This window comes from Agelaius tricolor, unplaced genomic scaffold, assembly GCF_023055355.1.
Source record: "Agelaius tricolor isolate 1412-34295 unplaced genomic scaffold, bAgeTri1.0.p SCAF_8, whole genome shotgun sequence".
Taxonomy (NCBI): Eukaryota; Metazoa; Chordata; class Aves; order Passeriformes; family Icteridae; genus Agelaius; species Agelaius tricolor.
The window spans coordinates 24,542,781-24,567,102 of record NW_027269268.1 but is presented as its reverse complement, the minus strand read 5'-3'; the positions used below and the strand labels follow the sequence as shown (position 1 = coordinate 24,567,102).

At 38.2% G+C, this 24,322-nt stretch overlaps 1 long non-coding RNA gene across 2 annotated transcripts in view; it reads left to right on the top strand.

Annotated features, from left to right (window-relative positions):
• The first annotated feature begins 1,878 nt into the window (after positions 1-1,878).
• LOC139592314 (uncharacterized) overlaps positions 1,879-24,322 on the top strand; it is a 66,974-nt gene continuing 44,530 nt past the window's right edge. The window contains exons 1-2 of one of the 2 annotated variants that reach the window (XR_011679960.1): positions 1,879-3,030; positions 16,442-16,514. This is a non-coding gene — a long non-coding RNA (uncharacterized lncRNA). Of the gene's footprint in view, positions 3,031-16,058; positions 16,515-24,322 lie in introns of those variants that run through there. The other variant, XR_011679959.1, reaches the window with a different exon arrangement.

Below are 24,322 nucleotides of genomic sequence, written 5' to 3'. Positions count from 1 at the left end.
ATATATATGTACCACAATGCACACTGTTTATATGAATTCATTTTGGAGTATACAGTCTTACACGTCCCAGTTAGAAGCACTAGGCAGTGTATTTGGTGTAGGCAGTGAGGTTCCCTTGATTTTGAGGGAAGCTCACTGGAAAAGAAAAGGACACCAGATATTTATGGAATGTTCATTACCATACAAACCTTATCTCCAGCTGACTCTATTTTTATTACTCCTGAAAGGCTGAACCACACAAATAAACAATGAAAACAACAATGATTTTTAAAAATTTCTCTTACATCTAGAAACCAGGCTGGACCCACAGGGATAGTGTCCATCCATCTTCTATTTCTTATTAATCTTATTTCTGTTTTACTCATTATCATATTCCATTAAAAATATGGTATATTTTAATTGTCATTTAGTAATGTGCCAGCATCTGGCATGAGGCCTTTATTTTTATTATTATTTTTTCTTTGTCACCAAGGGAATATAAAATGAAGTGCCTTGTTTAGGTAGAGCTTTTTTATTTACTGTTTTCCTTTGGCAGATGGGATTTATGTATCTATAGTCTGCATGGCATGTGAGGTGGCAATTCAAAGGAGCAAGCCTTGCACTTGGAATGAGGTCTGTACTGTCTCAGCCGTAATAGGGGAATGCATTCTGTTGTTTTGGCCCTATCCTTTCAGTAGATAAATTGAGAAATTCTATTACTGTTATATATGAAGAGTGCAGTTATTAGTCATACCCTCATAAGATTTTTAGCATATTTGTTTTCCTCTTTCTGCTCAGGATTATGAAAAAGTAAGCCTTAGCTGATATTTTCTGGTACATACATCATCAATATTCTGAAATGAAGAACAAAACATGCCAAATGATTTTCTTTTTTACAGTGAAAAGAACTTTTTTACCTTAACTTGGAATCTCACTATGGGTAACTAACACATGTGAAATACTTATGAACAAATTCTGCCATATATATGTTTACATTGTAAATTTACTTTGAGTAAGGCATACAGTTAATTAACTTCCAAAGGTCAAAGGGGGCAGAATGGTGCTATCCATGTAATTGCAGAAATGCATTCAATCTGTATGAAATACAGATATGTATTTCTTGCTGCTTGAGGAGTCCTTAGGTATTACACACCAGATCTAACAAAAGTTAGGTTTCTGCAGTTGTCTAAATGCAGTATTTTGAGTATTGCCTCTTGCTCCCTTGGATTTTCCTGGTTTAGGCTTCTCTTTGGATGATACAGCCCACATGACCAGGGTGATAGAAACAAGCTTAAATGTGGTCTGGTGCTCCAGGTTTCACCTCTAATATGTTCTGATTTTCTAATGTGACACAGTATTTCAGGGAAGGTTCTTCCAGAGAGAGGTTATGATTTTGCATGAACAGTGCCCACATGATTTGGAACTGTAAAAAAACCCAAAAGTAATCTGCAAATATAGGTGGTCTTGAACAATTATTAACTTTATTAGTGTCCTGATAGTTGCTTACTGATAATATGCATTTGTGACTGTACAAGACAACTGAAATAATTATAAAATCACATTTGTTTTGCAGCATGTCCTGGTAGGTATTTTCAGCTCTTTAAGCACTTGTCATATCATAGACAACTTACATGTGTAATCTAATTCCATTTCAAATAGTAGTAGTTTTATTTGGCTTTATAGTTACTTCTTTTTATAGGAATTTGGAGGTTTTATAATAAAGAGGAAAAGGAGAAACTTAATTTTCACAGCAAATGTATAAATTAATATACTTTATATGAACCTGAAAAGTCTTTCTACCTAAAATTTTCCATTTTTCTCTTTCTATATACCTTTATTTATGGGGGGCTTTTTTTCCTTCCATTTGCTATATCAATGAAAATAAAGGTTTAAAGAAGATATAAAGTACTATTTACCAAACTATGCTATGCATTTAAGCAGCATTAGGTACCCAGATTGCTTCTACCAGATTCAGATATTTCAAAGTCTGATTTAAGGTATGTCTTCTGCAGTTTTGACCTTGAACAATAGTAAAAAATAAATTCAGTGTAAACAGAAATCTTCCCCAGGTGGATTTTGCAGAATTGCCAAAGGGATGTGGCTGCAAAAGCCAACATTCCTGCAGGTAATTTTTGAGAGATATATAGACCATAAAATATTTGCTACATCATTTACTTTTAACAGCAGAATCAAAGAGGGTAGGACTGGATAGGCCTTTTAACTCACAGAACCCTGCCCCTTTTCCTGCTGCGAATCTATTAGAAATGTATTATAAATTATTATTATAAGTTCGTTGGCTGTATTTTTTGAGACCAGAGATTCTGAGTCACAGTACATTTTCCTTTGGTGACAGGTAAGCAGCTTGGTGGCATTTCAAAGATGAAATGCTCTAATGAAACACCCTGGAAACTGATGAGGAGACTTATACAACAACCCTTCTTCCTCCAAGCACATCAGAAATTGCACTGTGCTTTGGGGAGTTAAGTAGGCTTTGATGCATGGGAAACTGCATGAAGTCGGCTGGATCCCACCACATTATATACACAACATTTCTGTTTGTAAGATAAGATATATGAAAATACTGTGGAAAACCTTTATTTTCTCTGATTGCTGAAAAGTAAGTTTTGTAATGTGAAGCTGAACTTTTCTAACATATGCTGGTGTCTGTGTAATGGTGTAGCGAATTAAAATGCAAAGGATTTTGTTATCCCCAAGGCATCTTGCTTGCAGAGGTTAAAGCAGGCACTAAGTTCAACAGTTTATGAAACAAAGTTTCTTGGCAGTGCTTTAGAGGCCTGTGCCAGAATGGTGTGATGAAATAGAATACAAATTTAAGTGACATATCACTGTTTTATTATGTTTATGTTAATGTTTATTTTCACCAAACAATTCTCCAGAACCTGATGTTCACCCCACGTTTCCGTTACCATTATTAGCTAGCATGTGTCTGGAATAGATGGGGGTCTTGTTTGGAGCTGCTTTTTTACCCTCCTTTATGAAGAAAAGTGTGCCTGACATCAAAGCCTTTTGTGGAATGAAGTTTTCTGGTAAGTTCAACTTTCTAATCAATGTTTCACATGTCCATGATTGGTATCAATAATTACTATAATAACCTAAGAGAGCCTGCTAATGGTGCTACAGAGATACAGAGCAGAGCCCTATGAAAGGGAACAACTGTAGCTTTGCCATTTCTTGTGTCAAAGAAGAATACACTATAGGAATTGAGGAGTGGAAATCTTTTATATTAGTATTTTAGAATTGAAGAATGGAAAGAACTACACCTGTTTAAATGTAAATTATTGTACTTTTTGAAATCTTTTGTCATGGGTGAAAATTTCCAGAGAAAACTGAATCTTCAAAGCTTGCTGTCTTGGAGATTTATCACGCTTCTTAAGGGGAAGAGAAATAATAATTTGTAGAGCGGAAAAAGTTAAGACTGCTTACACATGCACATAGTTGTATTAAGGCTCAAATTGCATTCTGTGCTTTCAAGGTGATTTGGACTGCAGGTTATTATGTTCAGTTTAGCTGTTACTGGTAGAACAATTATATGTTAGGTTTGATGTTTATACTTGCTTTTAAAGGATTAAATTAAAGCTGCAGTTGAAAGGATGAAAGACACCTGGCTTCTCCCCCACATTTAATTAATTAAAATTGAACTTTGAGGTTAAAACTTATTAATAAAATGTAAAATTTAAAATTATGCTACCCTGGAAAAAACAAGTGTGCTGTGCCAAGAAGTCCATTAGTTGAGTTTATTATTTTCTCCTGAAATCCTTGGTGTTCAAAGGACATTCAGTCAGAAGCAAATCTGGACAGAGGACTTTGACTTACGATGCAGTAAGAGCTGTAGTTTCCAGCTGTGTAGCCCCTTTCTGTTTTCACATAATTTGATTACATTTCCCTCAGTGTTTTTATGCGATATTAAAGATGAGAGGAAGAAATAAGCAAAGACACATTCCTGAGTCTTTAGAAAACAATAGAATATCCCAGTTTTTATTTTGATCTATGCCAGTCTTCTTTCACGACAGTCACACATCAAGTGCTCCAAGATTGAGTACATCAGAACACACAGCAGCATTCATGTCCAATGAATCTAAGTACACAGCACTGAGAAAAAGAGGTGGTTTCCTCAGGCTAATAATTTAAAATTTGAGCTGCTGTTTTCTCAGAGTGGTGGATTTTCAAATTGTTTCTTCTATAGCTTCCGAACAATTTTTGCAGACAAAAGATAAAATATAGGAAGTATCCAGGATACTGGAGCAAACTTGATAACCCATTTTAAAATATTGCTCTACGTCCATTTAGCTTTTAATTTTCTCCTTCACAATGTGTGATACTTCATCTACAGTCATTGCAAACCCATTTTTGTTTTATATATTATAGGCTTTTCTTTTATAAGTTAAATTAAATTGAATTTATTGTACTTTCAACCATGTTCTTGAATTAAATCTTTTTGGAATGGCTAAAAATACCAGGTGTTGTTTTTCTACCTAATCATCTAATAATGTCCATCTTTAAATTTAGTCTCTTGTATGTTCCTATCCTAAAAAACTGGAACCAAACTAGCTCAGTCTTTATCTCTGGTACAAAATACTGTTTTTTCTTTTTACTATGCCATTTATCATTATTTTTGCCTGACTGGAGTGCAGGCCATCTGAAATCATACTTCTTATTATATGGCTATTAATACTTAAAACCTTTTTTTTCAAGGACCCTGTCAGAAGGAATTTCAAGGTCCCAAGGGGTTGTATCTGCTTGTTTCTTTTTGTGCATCTTGTCTTAGGGTTCTGCAAAAAGAATGCCTGTATTTATAGAATGCCTGCTCAATGAAGCTGCTTTATGTCTATTGCCTGATATTTTCACATTTTGCTGTGTGACTCTTGTTCATTTTCTTAGTATGAAGCAAATAACTTTTTCTAAATTTGAAGCTCTTTAAATTCCTGTTAGACCATTTTGCAAACACCTAGAGAAAATGCTCTGCACATTTGTCTGGAATGTGATGTCACATTGATTCTGCTTAACTGATTCACTACTGTTATATTTTAACTTTGGAACCATATTTTTCTCCCACAAAATTTTTAAAATTTATTAAAGATTTTTTAACATTTATTTCTTTGTCTAACAAGCTTTGATCTGTTCTATTTCAATCTTTTATTTGTATTACTTCAAAAGGTAATTTCATGATATCAAGTCTACTTATGGACAGAACTGTGTGATGCTTAGCTGCCTGACGAGGTTATGCCACAATATATGGAAATTTGATTTATTGGTGCTGTAAGGCTTGTTTTGCTCTGATAAGCAAAACTTTTGCTACATCTGCAGAGTTACTAGGGCAGGCTTTCTTTATCATCCCAGCAACAGTCTTAGTCCTGGAGAGGAGGTGTTGGCTTTTCTTGCAGATTAGCAGCTGTGTTTTGACCCAGGATATTTTTATCCTATGTTCACTAGTCAGAGAAAAAGTGTGTTTGTGTAAAAGATTTAAGCAGGGGTCAGTATATACTTAGTGATTGTTTGACCCCTGTTGTCTTTGAATGACTTTCTTTAAAGCTGTTAACCAAAAGCTTTTCATATTTCAAGTCTGGTTTGATGTTGGTAATAGTCACTGCAGAATCCACTTGGTTAACAGCTTTCTTTAAAGCTGTTAACCAAGAGCTTTTCATATTTCAAGTCTGGCTTGATGTTGGTAATAGTCACTGCAGAATCCACTGACCTAACTCAATGATTTTATGTCCCCTATTAACTCACTTCAAAAAACCTTTGAAAAACTTCAGTGGGTTTTTGTTTTGTGGTGTTTTTGTTGTTGTTGTTTTTGGTGGGTTTTTTTTTTGTTTTGTTTTTTGGTTTTGTTTTTTCAAAAAAAAGGGTTGCAATCTGTGCTCTCAAAGCTAATAAAACTGAAATAGCTGGTACAGGGATTTTATCCAAGTCATGACAGCTGAAAACTGATGAGGGCCTTCTGATTACATGTTTACCAAACCATGCCACTTAAATGCAGAAGTACCAAAAGGATCCTGACTGTGCTGGGGCTTTTACACCACTGAAAGCCTAATTCAGAACTCATTAAGCCAAGAGAATTATATACTGATTTTGGTAACCTGTAGTAAACTTCATTAGCAAAAAACTTGCTCTGCAGCATTTAAGGGAACAGAACTTTAAACTGTATATAACACAATTGAAAGAGAGTGCAAGACAATTGAAAAAGTGTTCAAAAGAAAACAGAAAAGAGAGGATGTGTGGGATCTCAGCACATCGTTCCCGATGTCCAGAGATGCCAGGAGAACCCTTGGGGGTCTCGAAAACCCTGGAATGTTGCCAAGAGTGCTTGGTGGCTTGATTTTGATCCATCCACAGAAGTAACAAGAGTCTGAGGACAAGAGAATCACTTTAGAATAAAAGGTGTAAAAGAGACACATTTAGAAGGTGAGATATAGACTTTAAGGTTTTTGGTACAGGGGGGTTATGGAGACAAGATGGAGAGATCAGGGCGTGTCTTGTCCTTCTTCTTTCTTCTTCTTGTCCTCCATCTCCTGTGATGATGTTGGCACTTGGGGATTGGTTTCTGGTGAAGGTGCACTTGCCAACATGGGTGAAAAGCATTGGGAAATAAAGGTAAATATTGTATACGTAGGTTTTAGTATAAAAAGACATGACCACCCCGTGGGTGGTCAGAGAGTGCCTGTGACTGCCTGCAGATCAGACCTCTGTTGGGCAGACAGAAAATTTTTGTAGATAAGAAATAATAAACAACCTGAAGACCGAAAGCTGAAGAGTCCAGACTCGTCCTTTGCATCGCGCCCACCAAAGAACCACCCTACCCGTGTCGGGGCAGAGACAGACAGCCGGACCCGACATTTGGCGTCCCTGGGTGGGCACCCCGTGGGCACCGGCACCGGTGGGCACCCGGCGGCGACCCGGGAGCAGCTCGGCAGCGACCGGCGATCCAGCAGCATCCAGCAGCCTTCGCTGAACCACGGTGAGCTCTGCTGTGCACCTCTTGCACAGGGACAGCCTTGAAGCACCGAGTGGGCAGCTCCCGAGTTGGACTCATTCCCAGGAGAGCCTGATAACTCCTTGGAAAAACAGCCAGAAAGCAGCCAGGAGAATCTGAAAACGCAGCAGCCGCAGAAAACATCGCACTCCACCTCAGCCGAAGAAAGTTCGTAGCAGAACAGCCCGGATCGGAATCGGAAAGGCGCCTCCGGATCCATCTCCTGTGACCTGCAGGCCAGAGACCAGGAGCCTCCGGACTGCTCTGACGACAGGAATTCGGTGAGAAGGTCAAGAATTAAGAACATGGGGGGTACACTTTCCCAGGAACAAATAGAAATTCTGTCCGACCTACAAGGCGTGGCAGACACACACACTAAGGGGATCCCAAAGAAAAAGCTTAGAGAATTATTGCTATGGGTGCGGTGTAATTACCCGTACTCCGAAACAAGGCTGTTATTTGAAGTAGGCTTTTGGCAAGAAGTTAACAGACACCTATATTTTCTAGCCATCAATGAGGATAAAACAGCCTTAAAGTTGCTGTCCTCAGCAAGAATTATGTTAGAGGCGACCTCGACTCAATTTAGGGGGTCAGCCAGGCAACAAGTTGTTGCAGGTCCCAAAGGGGCGGAGGGAGAAGAGCAAGGTTCCAAGCAGAAATTGGCTCTGATCTCAATTAGCCCGGGGGAAAAGGTGCCCGAGAAAAGGGTACAAGGGAAAATGTCATTGCCCTCAGTCCCACCATCCCGAAAACCCAAGGGAACCCTAAAGCACCCTGAAACTACAGAGAATACAGGGATTTCAGACTCCGACTCAGACACTGATGATACCATTCCTCTTCCTGATGAAATAAAGTTTTCTCCCAGCGACATCGAGGAGACAGGCCACCCTTCCGGAGTGTACTGTCCCGATTCGCAGGAATCAGGGGGGGAGGAGGTGGAAAACGTGGCGGAGTCGGGGAGGGGGGTTCAAAGGGAACAAGCGGGGAGGGGGGATGCGCTCTCTCGCGGCAGGCGCGGCGGCGCGGAAGCGGCGGCGGCCGGCGGGGGGGGCGGGGAGGCAATGGGAGACACGGGTTTCCATGCGACTCTTGCGAGCGCAACGCCGAAAGCGACAGTCGCCTTTGGAGCGGTGCCAGAGACGCGCGGGTCGAGCAAGGCTCAGGGAAGACACACAAGTCAGTGATCACGTGGATGAACTCAACGACAGGGGAATGGGAATCAAACGTGAAGACGGTTCAAGGCTCTCCACAAATTGTGGAATTGGCAGCTGTTGTCCGAGCATTTCAGTTGTTCCAACAACCGCTCAATTTGGTCACGGACTCTGCATATGTTGCAGGGGTGGTCAAACGACTGGAAGGTTCGCTCTTGAAAGAAGTCAGCAACGAAGTTTTATATTCCTATCTAGTGAGCATGAAAGCAGTGCTAGAAAGCAGGGAAGAAGAATACTTCATCACTCACATCAGAGCGCACACGACACTTCCAGGATTTCTAGCGGAAGGAAATGCTCAGGCAGACAGATTGACAATGCCCATTTCACAAACACTTCCGGACATTTTTGAGCAAGCACGACTGAGTCACGCATTTTTTCATCAGAATGCGCAAGCGCTGATGGAATCCTTTCGTCTCACAAAAACTCAGGCGAGGGAAATCATTAGTGCTTGTCCAGATTGTCAGCTCGTGCAACCACCTGCTTCGACAGGAGCAGTCAATCCACGAGGACTGCAAAGTCTTCAGTTGTGGCAAACAGATGTCACAAAATATCCATCATTTGGGAGACTCAAAAATGTTCATGTATCTGTAGATACATTTTCAGGGGCAGTCTTTGCTTCAGCACATGCAGGAGAAACAGCAGAACATGCTTGTCGACATTTCTTACAAGCATTTGCATCATTAGGTGTGCCTCAAGAAATAAAAACTGATAATGGTCCAACATATACAGGCAGGGTGCTTGACAGATTCCTAAAAAGATGGGGTGTCAGACACACATTTGGCATTCCACATTCACCCACAGGTCAGGCAATCATTGAAAGAACACATCATACCCTGAAATCCCTTTTGGATAGGCAGAAAAGGGGGGAGCCAGAGGCGACACCACATATGAAGTTAAACAAAGCATTGTATGTGTTGAATTTTCTTAACAGTTCGTCTTCTGAACCCAATCCACCAATCGTGAGGCATTTTTCAAACAGCTCTCAGGCAAAACTAAAGGAGAATCCTTTGGTTTTGATCAGAAACCCAGAGACAGGACAAATAGAGGGTCCTTTCAAACTAATCACTTGGGGCAAGGGTTTCGCTTGTGTTTCCACAGGGCGAGGGCTGAAGTGGGTGTCAGCGCGGCACGTGAAGCCATTTCGAACGAGAGAGCAGGAGAACGCAGATCCCGGAAGCAGAGAAACGAGCACACAGACGGAGGAAGAAACTCAAGCTGTGAACAACAACTCAGAAGGAGAACAAAAAGAATAAAAACTTTGGGGGGTTTTTTCCTTTGTGGCTTTGAGTGGGAGCATGAAAATGGTTTTTTATAATGGTGAAGTCGTAAGTTTCATAATGCTCATGCTTGCATCTGTTGCTTTAAGCAATGGAGCAAATTTACCTGTCAGTCAGCCGAAACAAAATGTTTGGGAAACGTTAGCCCAGGCAGCAAATTTAGAAAGTATCTGCCTGACACATTCGAAACCAGGGAAACCATTCACAGCATGCATGGTTGGGTTGCCAGTGGGCGAATGGCCAATTCCAGGGCATCCTCCAATGGAGATTTCACAGGTCATCAAAGATCCTGTGAATGAATGGTGTGCGTGGACACATCTTTTACCTGTGGCTTCTACTGAACCGCAGGAATTGGAGATTTTTGGGTCCACAACAATGGAGCTATGCATGAAATTTGAAAATTCGAATGTGTCAAGGACAAACAATAGCATTGATGTCACACCAAATCATGAATATTATAGAAATGCATCAGCTTGGTGTAATCACACTGTGACGACAGCCAAAGGATCAATCCAGGTCCCAGTGCAATTGCCACGTGGGTTGTTTTTAATTTGTGGGGACAGAATTTGGCACGGCATTCCTGCAAATGCCAAAGGAGGTCCATGCAGCATTGGGAGGATTTCAATGTTGTCACCAGACTTAAAAGTGTTGAGAGAGCAAAAACACAAAGAGAAAAGGTCCTTGCAACATTACAGTGCAGACTGTGATGATGAAGTGTACACCTGGGACAAGGCAAGGAGAATTGCAGCAGCAATTTTCTCACCTCAGACAGCATCGGGGGTGGCCTTGACTCAACTGGACCACATGGGTTGTTGGTTGAGCAAGCATGCTCAATCAGTTTCTCTCGCTTTGAGTGACATGTTAAAAGATGTAAGCAGTGTGAGAGAGGCAACTCTTCAAAATAGGGCAGCAATCGATTATCTGTTGCTCGCTCATGGACATGGGTGTGAAGAGTTTGAGGGGATGTGCTGCATGAATCTCTCAGATCATTCGAGATCAATTCATGAAAGCATTCAAAATATAAAAGACAGTATAAAGAAATTGGGCGAGATCACTGGGTCATGGATTGATGATGTGGCGGGATTTTTTGATCTTTCTCCCTTATGGAGAGGGTTTTTAAAAATGGGATTTTATATTTTAATGATACTCTTAGTCCTCATGCTCATTGTCCCATGCATCTTTATGTGTGTGAGACGTGTCATGAGTCAAGTTGCCAAAGAAGTCTTCTTGGTGCAAACAGAAGGGGGAGATGTGGGATCTCAGCACATCGTTCCCGATGTCCAGAGATGCCAGGAGAACCCTTGGGGGTCTCGAAAACCCTGGAATGTTGCCAAGAGTGCTTGGTGGCTTGATTTTGATCCATCCACAGAAGTAACAAGAGTCTGAGGACAAGAGAATCACTTTAGAATAAAAGGTGTAAAAGAGACACATTTAGAAGGTGAGATATAGACTTTAAGGTTTTTGGTACAGGGGGGTTATGGAGACAAGATGGAGAGATCAGGGCGTGTCTTGTCCTTCTTCTTTCTTCTTCTTGTCCTCCATCTCCTGTGATGATGTTGGCACTTGGGGATTGGTTTCTGGTGAAGGTGCACTTGCCAACATGGGTGAAAAGCATTGGGAAATAAAGGTAAATATTGTATACGTAGGTTTTAGTATAAAAAGACATGACCGCCCCGTGGGTGGTCAGAGAGTGCCTGTGACTGCCTGCAGATCAGACCTCTGTTGGGCAGACAGAAAATTTTTGTAGATAAGAAATAATAAACAACCTGAAGACCGAAAGCTGAAGAGTCCAGACTTGTCCTTTGCATCGCGCCCACCAAAGAACCACTCTACCCGTGTCGGGGCAGAGACAGACAGCCGGACCCGACAAGGATGAAGTTTCAAAATGATGTGTAAATCCATGGCTTGGATGAGAGGGAGAAGTACAGCTTCGTGTGCCAAAAGCTGCGGAGGAAGAGTTGTTTGCACCAACAGGGACCAGATTGTGTGCACATACTGCTTCAGGAAATCAGGCACCAAGGAGCCCTCAAAGACCATTCTCTACAGGAACGAGCCTTCTTTTGCAGCCCAACGGCTCTTGAGCTATCAGACTTTTAATTTAAGACTCAGTTATTAGGAGCAATGTTAGTTTTATGTAATTTTGTCAGGTTTTAAACTGTATCATTATTTCAGAAGCAGTGCCTGAAGGGCATATTATTTCTTTCAAAGAAAAACAAAACAACTTCTCATCTGCTCACCTAGGTAAGACGAATCAACAGTTAGTGTGTTTTTATTTGCTGAGATAATTTGTGAACATTTATTTCTGCTGAGGTTTCAAAGGTAATTTTATTCCAATGTGTTTATAGCTGACACATTTTCTAAGTCACAGGATCATGTTTTCTCCTTTTTGCAGTTTAACTTTTTTTGTTGTTGTTGTTCACACTTCTTCCACCAGCTCCTTTTATGTACTACTGAGTAATCTGCAACCATTTTGGGGGAACTGACTCGCACCAAGATTATGGGCTGTGAGCAGGGGTGTAAAAATTGAAGCTTAAAGCTGGAATAATTCAGGCAATTGCAGCTGCATGCAGATGAGCAGGCATGGCCTTTGAAAATGTAAGAAAAAAAGAGGTTGTGCGGAGACAAGTAAGTAATCAAAAGCCTGCCGGTTCCATTCTGATATGACAAGTACTAAAAGTTCACCACTGGGGCAGAGCTGAATTTTATGTGTCGCTTCGAGGCATCACAAAGTTTCACAGTCGGGACAACTTGACTTGTGCCTTGTTATTTTAGATGTCAGCGGGTTTAGTTGTTTCTCCATTGATTATGGCAGTGTAGCGAGAAAAGTTCATACCCTTCTGCAGTCTCTAGTCATACTTCAAGTGATAGTTTCTACTGACAGCAGAAGTTTGCTCTTTTGTCAGCTGTTTTAAGAACTGGGAAAGTCTGTGTTCTTGCACTGAAACATTCTGTTTTATTTTTTAAAAGAAAAGGATTAAACAGGGTCATAGGTAGGTTTGTTTTTTTTCCTTCTTTTAGTTTTGCCTTTACATAGTAAAAATGTGCAAAGAATAGATCAATTGAGCATCTTTCAAAGTACAGTGGCTCAGTAATTAAAATGTGATGCTGGCTTGTAAAGCATATTTTGATTACCACTGTCTAAACTAGATTGGTGGCAAAGTCAGCTTTTTTCCCTTGTTTCCCAATTCTTCCTTTATATCAAGAGCTCCCAAGATGACCTCGTTGCATGTAAACAGTGTGAGGTGCTCTGATGTTACATAACCAAGAATACAATACTGTATATGTCAGCTGTATCTATATATATCAACTCCTTAGAAATTCATCCAGGCATGTTCATTATGCATGTGTAGACAGTAATACAGGCTTTTTAAATAGGAAAAAAAAAAAACCTTGTTTCTCATAAGGCGATGACTAAGAGTGAGAAATGCTTCAAAGTGATATTTTAGTGTTGGCATCTGCAGTATAAAAAGGGTCTGTAAAGGTGATAAAGTATATGGTTCTGAAAAAACACTCCTATGATAGGGTACAGAAGGGAAATCCAGCTAATTTTGAGTAAAAAGTCGAATAGAAAATATGCTTTAAGACAACTTAAAGAAAAAAATACTACAGATCATTAGCAATAATAACTGTTAGGAATGGAAATGTCCAGAACAACTGGATATGGTGTGTTTAAGAGTTTTAAATGCCTCTTTGTTCATTATCAGATTCTACTAAACTGCATCCCGTTGAAGTAACACTTACCAAAAAAGGCAGACCTCTATCTCTAAGTGCTGCAATTGTACATCTGTCTCGTGGTTTACCATCAAAGCCTGAGAATGTGCAAAAGCATTTCTTGGAGCTGTTCTAGAGCTGACCAAGTCACTTATTGTCCTATTTCAAAACTTTGTGCTACATTGCACTATATGTAAGCAGCATTTTCTCTGTGGACTAAATAGATGAGATCTAGTTAGCAGTAGATTAAAAACTGATGACTAAAATAATTAAGAATACTGGGTGCATGTTAAATACCAATTTAAATTAAATTTGAGTGAAAAAATATGCATGTCAGTAATTGAGAATTGTCTAAATTTGTTTAAAAATAAAGAACCTAGAAACCAATGATAGAGGGGTGAAAAAAAAAAGTTTTAGAAATTATATTCTCTGATTATTTTTCACCGTGTTCTAACATAAACTATTAGACTAATACAGAAGAACCTGGAATACACGCTCAACAGAAAAAAACAGGACAGATTTTTTGAGATTTCTTTTAAAGTACTGAATCCTAGGGAAATATATTTACAGATTTTAATGAAGTACAGTTATATTTTCCAGCTGTTTTATTGAAATACATTTAGATGTAGAATAAATCAGTAGGCTGTGGAATGAAATCAAGGTCTATAAAGCAAAAAAGAGAAAATTAGTTTCTCCAACAGCATAGTTTCTAATGGTCTTTTCTTTTTAAATTATAAATCCACCAAATTTAAATATTTATGACCTTCATATCTAAAGTAATTCCCTAGCCTTGCCTGTCATCTTGCAGAACTCTGTGATAAAGACAGATACTCTTTGGCTTTATTACCCTCTTGATTATTTGTCCTGGATAGATGATAAAATAAGAAATTACAACATGGATGAAAGCCAGTTGTATGTTCCATATTACATGTGTTATATGTTACAGTAGTAAAATGGGGATCCAAAGCCTGATGGCTGCAGTTTGAAATGATTTAAAAAAGAATAGTTAAACTTTAAAAACCTCCTTTTAGATAAGAAAAAAAATCTAACCCCCCCGTGGTTTTCTTAGCTACAGTTATCACAATTTATTAGTGCTACAAAAACTAGGTCAAATTGTGCTTACCTATTATTGCTGTCTCTGAGACCATCTACAAAGTTGGTTTAGAGACCTGAATTATGTAATTTCCTTATGTTTATTTCATAACTAAGATTTCTACTCTATTCTGGTATTTGACTTGTACTTTGGTGCTTTTTTCATCTTTATTTTCTAGGCATTTAGCCCTTTACTTGTTAGAAAGGGCCAAATTGAGTGGATGTGGTCATTCCCAGTACATCCAACTTGAAAAATAGATTGAGCATACAGTGAGGTTCTGGGGTAGGACTCAAGATTAGTTCTCTTTCCAAGTCAAGGTTGCAAAGTGTTTACAGTGTTATTTCAAGTTGTGCTGCAATGCATGGTCCACTTCCTTCTTGATTGAAAATGTCAGATTCAATCCTAATTACTGTTCTTTCTACTCTTGTAGCCATCCAAAGAGGAAAATATTAGAAACAGTGGGATCCAGCTGGGTCCCTTCTCTCATTCATGCCAGCAATGCTGCTGCAGGTCAAGCAATAGGCTGAATAGGTTGTATTCTTTCAGAACATGCTGTCCATTCATAATTAGAGAGATTGCTTTTTTGGTATTATTTTAACATCTTTGGAAATGTAATGATTGCAGTAGTAGATTAAGAAGAAAGAAAAGATGGGACAAGTGTCTCAGTGGTTCATGGTGAGATTTTAAGGCATGCTGTTGAGAGAAATATGAATAACAGCTCGTTGTGGTGATAAAGAAGCAGAATGCACTAAATATGACAGGTCAGGCTCAAGGCTGTGGAGCTGTGCAATATTAGCAGTCTGGCATTTCTTTTAACCTTAGTTCTTAGTACAACTGCATTGGTTACTTTTGCCTTTGTTTAATCCTTTTTACAGCAGATCCTGTTGGTAAGCCTGAAGCTTTTGTATTTGCTTTTGCATTTTTACTTAATTGGTGTCTGTCTTCAACATATGCTGTCACATTTAAAATGCATATCTTTGACTTTAAAAAGTCAAATGAAAGAAAACTCCAATGACTTACCCACTGTAGAGATACATAGAGAATTCTATGTATTTCAAGTGTTATACCATAGACAACTCATCATATTTGACTTTTTTCCTATTATTTGAATTCAGAAATCATGTACAAAAAAAATCTGTTATCCTTTCTTATTGGAAAAGCTTTTTAACCTTTTACAAGGAGTACAGCTTTATTTCCAAGCTTAATTTGGGTTTAAATAGGAACAGTTCTCTGTGGTTTTGATTTTTTTCCTGCTGTCAAGTAATTTTCTAAAGAACCCAATAGGTACATGTTGAACATTCAGATCTGAAGATTTGTACAGCTATTTTTAAGAGAACTTTATCTTTATTTTCTTTAGATTTAATTGGCAAAAGCCTGGATTTTGGCTTATGAAACCTTGGAGATTTGAGTAACAGCATTAAAAAGGCATCCAGCATGAAAATGCAAGTGCTTATTCCCTTGAAACATAACATAGCATTCCCTGGAAAGATACCATTTTAATTTTCTTTTAAAATCTTGTCCTTCTAGACATAAAATAATAAATAGAAAATTATTTTCCTCCTTCACTTATGAAGTTATGTCCCTCACAATAACAGATTTTTTTATTGTAGGATTGCAAATCAGAAGGGAAAAACATCTGACAGTAATCAATTATGTCTTCATCTTGGTATTGTTGGTTTCAAATTTTCTCATGCATGGAAAAATAAATACGAACACCCTGAGATCAAACAAACATCATGAATTTTATCAATTTCACAAGAAATGAGGAAAGACAATAATCCTAGAAAAAGATATTTTAACCACAGTAATGAAAAATACACTTATCTGAAATGAATTTAAATGTCTTGTGGTTCTAATCAGTTACTTTTCCAGTATAGATGTTTTCAGAAGAATATGGGTGTGTCCAATACATTGATTTTCTAGTCTTTCCAGGGTTTATAGAACAGATAAATATTCTCCTAGCATGTTATACTCAGTTATTTTATCTGGCATCCACAGTGTGATTAGAAAAGACTTATTTGCTTTAGAAGGTGCATGGTATTTTACAATGATTAGTTCTTTTCCAGGTGAATGTGCTGAATGCAAAAACAAGCATTCACATCTGTGATTGTTTATCAATGTTAAACAGGAGATTTTTATTGTTTAGGGAGTCATAACATTCTCTTTAATTGGCAGGAAGGACAAATTTGATTAAAGTGACTATCTCTGATTTCCTGTACTTCTATCAGCCCAGAAGGTCTCCTGAGAAGTGGGTATGTCTCCTGTCTGGTCTGTGTTTTCTCCAACTATTATTTATCACCCAGATGAGAGTACGGTGTAAAAACCAGAAATGTGCAGGTAGCAGCAACACCACAGCAGCCCTGCACACTCACTTCTTTCTCATATTCACTGAATAAGAACAAGCTTTGAGACTAAACCATGTGCAATACATACTTAGAGTCTTCTACAGCCAAAGCCATGTCTGCTCTGCATTTGTTCGTGCTCTAAATGAAGGAAAAGCAGTTGCAGCTTTTCTCTTAAAGCTGTGCCATGACCAAAGTTTGTCTCTTGCACTGACAGAAAAAGGTTTTATTTGGTGGAAACACTGGATTCAGACCTACAGTATATGTGTCTGATTGCAAAGTAGCTTTATTTTTAAGCTGAGCTCTAAGGAATATTTTCTTGCTTGATTTATGCCACAAACGCATTAGTTGAGACTTGACTCAGACTTCTAAAAGAGAAAATGTCAGAATAATAATGTGCAACTATTCTTAGTTGAAATATCCAGCACTTACAAATTAATTTTAAATTTCTTGATGCAAAAATCCTTCATCAAAATATACAAAATTTAATAACCCAACAGCACATTCCTTGAATCAAAGATTGATAATATTTTAACGTGAAAGACTTTGGACTGGAATCAAAGAACATTAGTCACTTTGAAAACTTCATGTCAACTTATGAACAGGTAATTTAAATTTACATAAATATAAATGATGTACGTGCTTATAGACATATATTTATATTAAGAAGCATCATTTATGTTCTGTCACTGATAAGAAACAGATTCTCTTAAGAGCTTACTTACCAGTCGTTCTTTGAGTAAATACATCAATACATCTTTGAGTAAATACATCAAGTTTCAAATTAGTGATAAAACAAGAAATCTCAATCTCAGATGCATTCTAGTGCACTTGTTCTCATATTCATCTCCAAAACAGATTACAATTTTGAGTTAATTAATAACACAACATTGGGACAAGAAAGCATTTTTGAGCTGGTGTGTGTGGGAAAGCTGGTTTCCTTCTGGCCCTAAAACTTGCCCACCCTGGGGTGAGTTAGCAGTGACCTTAGTGTCTGGGGCTGGTAAGTGCACTCTGCTGAGGGCTTTCGAGCTCTGAGACACTGCAGCAGGTTTTGCCAGTATTCAGGATGCTGACACAGTACCAGGGGAAGCTTTAGTAGAAGAATAAGAAAAGATGTGCTGGAAGGTGGTAGCTATTGGTGGATTTCCATGAGAGTTAAGGTTGTCAGGTTAAGCATGTGGGTGTACAGACTTTTCTTCCTCAGCAGAGTTTTCTTGGCATGATTGTTTGGGTCACAAACTGGAACCCTGGAACTAGCTAAGGAGTGCAGATGGAGAGCTAAGGAGCTACCTGGGGCACCCCTGAGAGGCTTGGGAACTGTGTTGGGAGGGCTGGTGGCACTGCTGAGAGGACTTGGCCTCACGTTCTGGGCAGCACAGACAATGTGTTGTCATCACACAAATTGCCTGTGTTAAAAGTCTGCCTAATTGAAAATCTTTCCCACTGACATTTACTCCTTATGTTTGCTTGTATAAACTGGCCAGAGAGAACCCTCTGCAGGCTCACAACTCTGCACTTATCAGCTTGACATGGGGCTCACACCGCAGGTGCTCTTCCTACAGAGGAAGTCAGCTGCAAAATACACCATTTGTTGCAAAGCAACACTTTTATTGAGACTTGTTCTTCTAAATAAAAAAAAGAAAGTTTATACTTTTCAGCCACCCAGGTAAACAACTGACTATAGAAATGAAACATCATAATTCAAAGGTTGCTAATGCTTTCCAAGCTGTTATGTCATTACCTGTCAAATTTAAAAGCAAGAAGAACTTTATAAGAGAAATACCTGCTAATGGATAGGAACTGCAGAAGGATCTTCTATTTCTGTATTTAACATTGTTTTAAGTCATTTTAGAGACCACTTGTACAGTTATGAACTTATGGGTAAATTCTATAGAAAACCAATTAATGGTGCCTAAACCAGAGCAGTTTTTTGGAATCCAGCTCATAAGGGACAGGAGATCATGTGAGATAATAAAGCAGGTCATACAGTGCATAAATGGCAGGAAAAACTCCATGGATTCTTGCCTTATATGTCAAACATTACTGGTGTTTGTAATTTTAGTTTTCCCATCCTTTCTTCTGACCTTCTACTTAATTTGTTTCTTGATTTTTTAAAGTCCTATGGTGTCTGTTGCTTGAAAGTTTTAGGTGTTAAATTATTAAAATAATAAGCGACTATAGCTGAAAATTCACACTAATTTTCTCAGGGAAATTGAAATTGCCTTTGAAACTGAAGTAGCACTTTTTGTAGGCAAGTATTTTTCATCTGATACTCATTCACACATATGCATATTTGTGTATATGTAAACGAGTCATATTTTTTTCGTCTGCATAATCCCACCCCCTACAATCAACTTTCTTTTCTGAATATTAATACAAATTGCATAGCAACTTCATTTTCATTATAAAATGCTATTCTGCAGCATGAGCAGTATCCAAATGGTGGTTTGATTCATATTCCCATTTCTTAACCTCTTGGAGAGAAAAACATAAAACTCCCACATGCTAAAAGGATTTTGTAACTTGCAGCTAAATGGCCACTGGAATTACTTTTTTCTTTTTCCTATTAAAAATGTAAGAAGCTCATAGGTCATTGTGTAACTGAAGGCCAGTGTGACTGAGTGATAGCTACAAGCTATTCTGCTATACACTGCCACCATAAGAAGACAAGTACCAATCTGTGTTAGGACTTTTCAAGGTCCATTTGTATTAATAGGTACTTCATACTCAAGCTGGAACCAGAGCAAAGAGCAAAGAATAGACAGATAAGCATGTGTTGAAGAGGATGGTATCCTGCTTTTTAATAAGCAGTTTCTAAAATAATTCCTGAGCTGTTTATGAAATTGAATGTGTTTGGGAGCAGCAGGCATTGGCTGCTTTGCAAGGGGGGACAAGTTGGGAGTCGAAGGTGGCACTGAGGCAGATTGTCTTGCTTGAAATCTATTTTTAATAGTTCTTCATAGTAGTAATGAATAAGAGTGACCTAACTGCAGGAGAGTTGTGAAGATTGTCTGAGAGAGATGCACATAAAATATTTTCTTGTGCAGTAACGTTTTCAGCTTTAGCCTTTTGCTTTTGGTGGTGGCAATTCATGCTACTAACACAAACAAGTTCCAGCAAGGCTTGTCACTGCAGAAATCACACACACCTGAAATTAGATGGGATTTCTGTTTGGGCATGTCATTTTTTTACTTAAAAGGACATCCCATCAACCATAAGTCATAGATTGGTTTGGTTGGAAGGGACCTTAAAGGTCATCTAGCTCTGTTATCCCTACCATGGGATCCCTTCTGCTAGACCAGATTGCACAGAAGTGAGGCACATTGTTTATTTGTTTGTGGGTTTTGTGTTTTTTTCTTTTTATTTTTCATATGACTTTTACCAACATTTGAGAGAAGTAGAGAACTTCATTTTAATCGTAAAGATCCTGCTCGTTATCTGTTACTGTATTAGTGCAATTTTAATCATATTTGTTGAAGGAATAAGGCTATTCTAATATCATCCTTTATTTCAATGTGCTAAAATGTACTCGATGGACAAAGTCTGGTGGTTGAAAACATTCTTTAAGTGCCTATATATGCAAATGAAGTAATTAATATGAGATTGAATATTTATATATCTTTTTGGTCTAGCTCTAGTGGACTTAAGGAAGATGAATGACTAAATATCTCATTGGTAAAATGCAACTGCTCCCTTTCAATTCTTTTTTTTTTTTTTACCAATCACATTTTTTTCCAAAGGCTTCATCGTGTGATTTGTTTGGGCTTTTTTTAAATGATGGTTGGTATTTTCCTTTCCCTTCTCCATTGTTCCACCCCTTTCCTTGCCCTTCCCAGCCCTCACCTTTGGGGAGTGAGAGACTGGATATGCAACCAAATTTTTACCAAACCAGCTGATTTTTAGCTAACTTTTTTGACATACTTAATAAGATAATGTGGACATTTTTTTCCTATGATATTTCTGATCTAGATGATGATTTATTGTATTTTGCATCTCGTTAAAATATTTTACTAATTTTGAATGAAAATTAGTTTATAGACAACCAAGGGGCAGCTTCCTCAGGGTGGACATATGTCAAATACAAATTGGAGCAGAGTGAACATTTAGGAAAAGTACTGAAAAATCTTGGCTTTGCTACCTGGGATATTCCTAGAGACTGTTAGAAACTGCCTTCTATCTATCAGCCTACTCTGTATACATCATTTATTGGTATGTCTGCTTCTTTTTAAAAAGTGACCTCTAGTAGTTACAGATGCTTATTACGGTGTTGTTTGTCAGCAATCTTAAGACCCTCCAGAAACAGTGATGAAATGTTTGCTCCGATAAAGCTATTCTGTCAAATTACATAAAAACAAAATAATAACAAACCCACCAAAACCCCAAGACAAAAAACTCCAAGACAAAAACAAAAAAAGTCAAACAAAAACCAAACACCCCCCCCCCCAACAAAAACAGCAGCCCCTTGCCCAAGCAGTAAAAATAGTGTTCTTTTTAAAACCCTTCAGAGTAACAGATCATACATATACCACTTATCTTTCAAAAGGAATGGCAGAGGAATGATTCCTAAGAGAAATGCCTGAAGGAAAAAAAGCCTTTTTGTTTCAAACTAAAAAAATAGTACTTACAAAATTCAGTGTATCTGTCTATTCCCTAGTCAACAGTTGCCAACAGAACCACATACCCTGTAAGTAAATCAGGTTCAAGAATTCTCTGCAGTTAAGCACAAAAAAATTCCCCTGTAAATATGGATTTCCTAACAAATATTTTCTGTTAGTGGTAATATTGTTCTCATATGGGATCTCAGCTTTAGCATTTCTCTAGGGTGCAGCATTTTCACCAGGATACTGGTGTCATATAAAAATAAGTAATAGTGCTGCACAATAAATTCATAACTTTTCTACTACAGCACCAGAATTTTTTAGGAACTAGACTGTTAAAATAACCATCCTAGCTATACCACTAGGGAGATTTCCGATAATAATATTTTGCCTTCTGGTAATATTCTTATTATTAAGAATGTAAACTATGTAAACTTGTATGTTTCTCTAAGTGGTTTCTTATTTTTCCCTTCTTTTTAATTTTTTTTAAATCTCTTTTTTTCTCCCGTCACTCTACAGAGTTATAGAATGTCATAGAATCATAGAATAGTTTGAGTTGGAAGGGACCTTTAAAGGTTACCAAGTCCAAATCCCCTGCCATGAGCAGGGATATCATCATCTATATCCAATTGCTCAGAACCCTATTCAACCTTGAGCATTCCCAGGGATGGAGCATCCACCACCTCACTGTGCAGCTATTGTTAAAAAAACTTCTTCCTTAGAGCTGATCAAATCTATCCTCTTAATTTTAAGCCATTACTCCTCGCTCTGCTGCAACTGGTTCTGCTGAATGTTGTCTCCATCTTTCTTTTACTCCACCTTGTACTGTAAGGCTGCCATGAACCTTCTTTTCACCAGGCTGCCCAACTGAAGTTCTCTCAGCCCAGCTACACAGGAGAAGTGTTCCAGCCTTCTGAGCACCTTCCTCTGGACAGGCTCCAACAGATCCGTGTCTTCTCTCTACATTCCTACCTACTGGTCGACTGCTAGATAAGAAACCATTGTTTATGGAACAACATTAATGACTAATCCAGGAGATTAATTCTGAGCAGTCAAAGGACCATTTATTGCCATCTTTGGTTAACAAACAGTAGCAAGAAGTTTAGTTTTAAATACTTTTAAATACCTTTCTTTTTTTTTTTTTCTTGGAATGCTTGGGCAGAGAAACAGAAGGAACAATGTCTTATCAAATTTTTCATGAGTTACTACCAAGTGCGAGCACCTTGATTTCACATCAGAATGCATTTCTACTATAAATACAGTATTTATCTACTGCAGTATTTACATCACCCTATTAAACTCCTAGGGACAAGACTTTGTGGTGGTGGTATTAATTGAAAAGATAGGGACTAAACTCAGACTCTGAATCTTGCTTGCATTGCAAATAGATAGTTTTTGCCCACCTTGGTTTCAGGGTATTTCTGCTAGATTTCACCAGCATAAACTCCTGATAATACCCTACTTTTTTTTTTTCTGCCTCATACAGTCTCTCCCTACTCCCCTATATTCATAGTTTATTATCTGAAACCTTCTTTACACTTCTGTCAAGTCCCTGAGCATGAAGCTCATAAATACTGAAACCTGCTTGCCGTTGAAAGACCACTCAGAGTTGCAACATGGTGAACTTTTAGAGGTTGAAAGTGAAATTCTCTTCCTTTTACAAACACGCCGACAGGTGTCTCTCAGGTATTCTTGCATGTATTTTTGTATTCATGAAAAAATTTAAAAGGTAGTAAGCATTTTAGCATAAGTGACTAATGTTTAGTTTTCTCTATTCAAAAAATGATGGAAGAGTGTGACATTCACATAAACCATTTCAAGGCATGGAATTCCCAAAGAACCTTAGTCTGCAAGCAGAAGTACATTGGAAGATATTTACTTTTGGACTGCAGTGCCCTCTGCCAGCAGAAACTACAGCAGAAGAGCTGAACACATTTATAACCTACCAGGTAATGAAGACTATCCATCCAGCTAGAGCTTCAAAGCAAGGCAGGTACACAAATAGATTTTGATTGAGGCCACTGGGCATGGTAACTCAACAATTTTGAAAGAGTAATGACCAGTGATAAAACAAATTACATTTTGTGGCCAAAATAATTACCCTCAAATATAATTTTAATTGAAGTTTAGATTTCAACTTAGTGTTTCCTTGGAGATGTTATAGGCTTCCTATCTAAGGTCAAAACACTTAAGTATGTAGAAAATAATTTGTCTCATTGCTTCAATAGGATGTAGACATTTTTCTAATTTTGTGTTCCTGGAAAGGATGAAAAGACAGTAATTAAAGAGGAAAAGAAGCTCTTGATTGCCTCTCAAAGCACTAAGGGGACCAAATGCCTCTTGTAAGCATTTAAAGGCTAACTGCTAGTGTATAAAAGGACCATTCATTTTTAATTAGGTTTTTTTTGGGATTGAATCAAATTTTTCTATCGAATATTAGAAATTAATTGTGTGTGATAATGCTTAATTGCAAGCCAGCTCCAGATGGGTGCTTCTGGAGAGGTTCCCTGAACAAAGAAACGTGGGTCTTTATACCCTCTTGGTACGTGCACCCAGTCATCATCTGCCCAGCATGTGCCTCTTGGAGTAATGATAATTTGTGGTCTGGGGTCTTCTAATGCCTCTTTGGATTCTTCCTCCATGTCCACATGGACAGGTCTTTAATTGTTCTTATCTTCCCACCTGGGCCAGCCTTGGCCCAGCCGTTGTCTGAAGATAACCTGTCTCTGTTTACTCCTCAGCTCAGCCATTTGTGCTAACAGAGTTCAGGTTCACCTACAACTTTGAGAAGGGCCCATTAATGCTAAGCTATAAGCAAACTGTTGCAATTTAATGTTTTATAGGTAAGCAATTCTATATTGCTATAGAATTAGCAATTATATTGCTATAGATAAGCAATTCAGGTGTTGATGACTTTCTATGAAATGGGATTTATGAAATTGGTGAATTCTACTGAAAGCTCCTAGGTTTGGAAATCAGATTAGAGAGGTTTATACATCTCTCAAAGACCAAACTTATATACTAACTATGTAAACAAAAATAAGTTGATGTATTTTAATCAAAATTCTAATCTTAATAATGCCAGACCGATTTGAAATATTTCAAAATGGGACCTAA